General features: G+C 43.4%; 1 long non-coding RNA gene across 1 annotated transcript in view; it reads left to right on the forward strand.

Annotated features, from left to right (window-relative positions):
* LOC121360806 overlaps nt 1–1,489 on the forward strand; it is a 3,899-nt gene extending 2,410 nt beyond the window's left edge. The window contains exons 2-3 of the long non-coding RNA XR_005956255.1: nt 390–487; nt 1,262–1,489. This is a non-coding gene — a long non-coding RNA (uncharacterized LOC121360806). The remainder of the gene's footprint in view (nt 1–389; nt 488–1,261) is intronic.
* Nucleotides 1,490–4,960: the final 3,471 nt, after the last annotated feature.

Genomic DNA, 4,960 nt, shown 5'->3' on the forward strand with positions numbered 1-4,960 from the left:
TACATTTTCCTACCTACTGCTTGGGTTACCCTCAGCTGTTCCTCTCTCTTTCGTGATCCCCTTTGCCTCAGTTAAATTCTCTATGAGCAAAGGAAAGACAAAGAAACTCTCTGAAGTTTCAGGACTATTTTCTTTGGGATTTATGTCTTTTTCCCTTGCCTCTTAGCTCTGCAGTACTGACTGCTATGGTACGTTGCTTGACTTACTTTTATCCACTCTTTTTCTGTTTTTTTTCCCCCCTTTCTTTCCACACCCTCAGCAAATTCAATCAGCATATTCATGCAGTCTGTATTTACTAGCCTAAGTTATGCATAGCCTCTGTAGTAAAACTATTAATTCATTTGCATAGAATAACTGCCTAAATACAAATGCATGTTCTTTTACTGCAGGTTATGTGTGGCACTGTACTAGACCTCTGTGGTTTCTGCATAAATGAGGCAAGGCCAAAGATGACTGCTCCAAGTGAGAGAATATATTCAAAGAAAAGGTAAGTGATTTCAGTCAAAAGCTTTTAGAAATTGAAGGAAAAGAATGAGTGGGAGACAAGTAACTAGGCTCAATAGGATGTTGAAGGAGGTTTTTTTGTCTTCAAGATGTCTGAGCATTGGGAAGGAGGAACTCATACTGAAAAATGGTATAATCCAGGAAGGCTAAATAATATCCCCCCCAACACAGAGGTAATGGAGAAGTCAGGTTTTAAACAAACAGTTTGTGGGAAGATGCATATAGCCTCTTTAACTAGAGGTGTTGCTGTTTCATGAGTCAAGTGGCTGTTTCTGGTTTTACTATCACCATCATAAAAAAATCTTTTAGCTGTCATTTCACAGAAGCAAAAGAAAAATGAGTTATTCTTAGAACTCAAAACTCAGATACCTACTATAAGTAAATCCCAACTGCAATACAATATCCTTATGAATGCCATGATTTTGGGACACCTTTTGAACATTTGGGTTCAGCAGTATGGTTCTGCTGGTCTGGGAGTACCTACTACATAACTGTTTTATGGCTTGTGTCCTGAGCTGACTTCCTTGATAATCTTGTTTTTACAATGACATAGTCTAGGTTTCCACTTTACTCAGTTGCTTATCACTTTGTGAAACAAAGAATATTTTCCCTCAGAGCTACTAAATCCAGCACTGGCAGGGCTCTCAGAGCAAAGGGCTCCTGGAGGCTCAGCAGCAGCTGGGAAATGAGTTCATATAATTTTTTCCCCACTTCTTTCTTCCCTTCCATGACCAGTGTTTCTATTCTCCTTCCACAGTACCTCTGCTCTTCTGACTGCTGACTACACACAGGAGCAGGAACCGCTGGTGTTTCCTTCAACACAAGGAAAAGCAAGGAAAAATAGTGTAAAGGGGTTGAGGTGGTTCCTGTGCTTGAGTCAGCTCTTACCAGGTGAGGTGGGCATCCCCTGCTCTGCTCTCTCATCAAACCTCTGCCATGAAGCGTCACAGATCAGGGAGAGCTGGCTGCAAGTGCCCCTTGCAAATCCTGCTCCCAGACACTCAGTACAGGCCCATGGTGTGTGGGTATTACAGACCCAATGCCTCAGACACTCAGCTGAGGGTGACTTAGGGACAGCACATCAGTTTCGTTCGCCTCTGTATCCGCTTTCTGTCCACTAGAGAGCACTCAAATACCACCTATGGACGCGGGATGGGCACTGGTGCTGACTGCAATCCCCAGCTGTGTCTCATCGTGCTGGTTTTGCTTGCAGTAGAGTTAATTTTGTTCATAGCATCTGCTAAACCATGGCACTCCCCCTTTGGGAGCCCACTGCCCAGCTCCTGTTTGGCACCGTTCGCTCGCACACACAATCCCACCAACTCCAGTGTAACCCTCAGCTCGTGCTCAAAACCTGACTCTGCGACCAGTTACACTGGGATTTTCTACAGAGCTAAAGTCACTCAGTGATGTGTTTGCAGTTAGGACTGATGTTTGTATTTACTTTTGATACACAATTTACTCCCAACAGTTCACTTGCACTGACACATAGCCCAGAGGGGTTTTCTCAGCCACCTGCCTCAGCGTGGATGCAGGGCACTGACTGGTATGAAAAAGGGGAAGAATCGCCACCTGTGCTCAAGGACTGCTCACCAGCCATATCCAGCAGGCACTGAGGTCCCACAAAGGGTTAAAGCAAGGAAGAAAAACCTCTCAGAGCCTGTTAAAATATTGAGTGATTTGTGGCTCGGGTCTGTTCATTCTGTTCCATGCAAACGGACTGCAGCCCTACAGTTTAATCCCTCTCTGCTCTTCACAGGGGCACAGGGAGATGAAGGGTCTCCATCAGGGTCAAGGTGTGACCCCATGAACTCATCCCAGGGTCATGTCTGTCTCCTGTACACTGAGCAGGGACCAGCTCTTGCAGCACTGCATCCCTGCCTGGGTGTGATTCTTGGCAGCTCATGGATTTGCTTTTCATCTCCTCAAAGCAGCAGGAGAACAACAGTGAGTTTATAAGCCCAGAGGAAATTGTCCACCAAGTTTTGAATCCCTGGCAGAGGACTCTAGCTGTAATCATGGCAGGATGAGGGGAAATCAGAGCCCTGCTTAGGGTATAGTAAATAAAATGTGGGGGGAAAAAGCAAGGGCAAAGGAACCAAAATAAATCAGCTATGGAAACACAGTTTAAAAGCTGAACATGGAACTTTTTTCCAGCCTTGATTTGGGAGAGATGCAATATAATTTCATTACTGAAAAAGGCTGTGCTAAGAGTCCAGTGAGATGGTCACTCACTTATTACTCCTAACACTATTTCTTTTCAGATGACAATTACAAAACCCAGATGTGAACCACTAGGAGATTTTATATTAGAACTGGGCTTCTCAGTAAGTTTCAAAGGTAGCCAAAATGGTAGATTTAAAGTTCACTCTTGTTATATGATGTGGTAAGGTTGTTGATAGCCTGTCATGGCAGTCTTTTAATCTACACACCTCCTAAACTCAGTATAGATTTATTTTGGAGAAAAAGGAGCAGAGCTATAGAGCTGTTATTCATTATGCCTCATGCTTTCCTCCCTGCTTTAAACATTTAACCTGTAATATGATGAGCCACATGTCAGGAATAATCTAGTATAAACCATAGGTAATCCCTGCTGAAAGATAAGCCTGGCTCTTGACCTGCTGCAGGCCTGGAATTAAAATTCCACCTCTCAAGTTTGGGCATCCTAGGTAAATCGTGGATGAGTTTCATGGTAGCCAGTGAGGAAGAAAAGATGAGATTTCCTGGTTTGCCTCAGTTTAATAAAACCAAACTAAAAAGTAGAAAATTGTCTGTATTATTAAAAAATCACATCTACAGTAGATAGATACAGTGATTTTATTTTTTTTTCCCCAAAGAAACCATAGTTTTTGGGTAGTTAAGTCTTTACATAGCAGCAATGGAAAATATTTCCCCTGTCCAGGAAAAGCGAAGGAACAGTCAATAACTGCACAAGTTTCCACCTAAATATGTTGCCAAGTTTTTCAAGTCCGTCTTCACCACAAGCCTGACCGAATCTGGTGCCCAAGGATTTTACCATCACTTCCCTTACTCCCACCAAATAAGCTCTGGAGGTGTTTATGTTTGTGCTAAGTTATTTAGTTGGAGATGAGCAAGAGCCCAAGGCCTGCTTGGTTTTGGTCCTGGCTCCTGGTTGCTCATTACCTTGTGAAAGTGTGGAAGTGACTCCCTTTATGCAGATTCCTGACTGTAAGTGTAGAGGCTGAGAGTGATGGAGACCCAGGCTTCTCTGCTGAACTGCCCACAAGAGCACAGTGGGAACCATCCTGGTTAGAGCTGGCCAGGTTTTGTTCCTGGATTTCCTTTTACAATTAGGAAGCCTTTCAGGGTCATTGTTGGAACAATTCCTCCATTTTATGAGTGATTCTGGACCTGACTGAAATTCTCCCAAAAGGAAAAATTTCAACTTTCAGAATTAGCAAGAAAAAGAAAAAGGGCTGGGAGGTGAAGGGGTGTTAGTATGTTGTTCTTCAGCACCTCTTCCTAAAAAAGGTGTGTGCCATTGCTCTGTCTGTTGCTCCATGTATCTGCCAGTCTCTGTGGCTGCTCCTCACTGAAAAACACTGCAGTAACTCAATGACCCATTTTAACCAAGCACAACAGAGGAGGAAATGGCTGGACAACTTTCAGCTCCTCCAACCACTGTAAAAACCTGGCAGCTCAGTAGGTGAGAGGCCAGGGTTTGTGTCCCTCTAAGGGAAAAACTGAGGCATAAACTCAGCAGATACCTGTTTGATTTGGCTCACCAGCCGCTTCTCGTATACCTCCAGTGTGTGATGGAAATAAAAGGCAAGTACAATGCAGGCTTTTTGGTAAACTGAGTCACATTGGTTCTGCTGCATTTTTTTCAATCCAAAATAACTAATTTAGCAGATGCCATGAGAGCCATTTCAATGGCCCAGCCTTTTCTAGGTGACAGCAAGCCAGGATAGAGTGATGCAGTTGTCCAAGAAGATCTGCAAGATGCCTCTGTCTCATAGCACAATCAGTACAACACATCTCATCAACCAGTCACTCATACACAGCTGTGGTAGGAAGGTGAACATCTTTCCAGGTCATTGCAGTTTCTTTCTGGAGCTGAGTTTAGCTCACACGTGTTTTGCAACAAGCATTTTGAGTCAGATGCTCTGATGCTTACCTAGAAAGTGGCTAACAGATTCTGGGTTTCCCCAGGTCATGGACATGGTATTTACATTCATGGGTTTTTAATTAAGATATTTGTGGCTGCAATTGTAAAGGTGTTATGAAGCAGTAACTGCTTGCCTATCTAGTGTCACACAGGGAGATTATTCTTGCTTTAAATTAGATTTTGACCTGCTCACCCTCTTGCTCTGTGCTGACCTGGTAAACTGGCTTTGTAGTCAATGGACAAAAGGAAAAATTCTGGTCCAAAGAGTGACACAGCTGATGTGTGTCTAACAAATCTCACGTTGTAGATCAAGTGAAATGAATCTAC

The sequence above is a fragment of the Pyrgilauda ruficollis genome, unplaced genomic scaffold (genome assembly GCF_017590135.1).
Source record: "Pyrgilauda ruficollis isolate IOZ18807 unplaced genomic scaffold, ASM1759013v1 scaffold54, whole genome shotgun sequence".
NCBI classification, from domain to species: domain Eukaryota; kingdom Metazoa; phylum Chordata; class Aves; order Passeriformes; family Passeridae; genus Pyrgilauda; species Pyrgilauda ruficollis.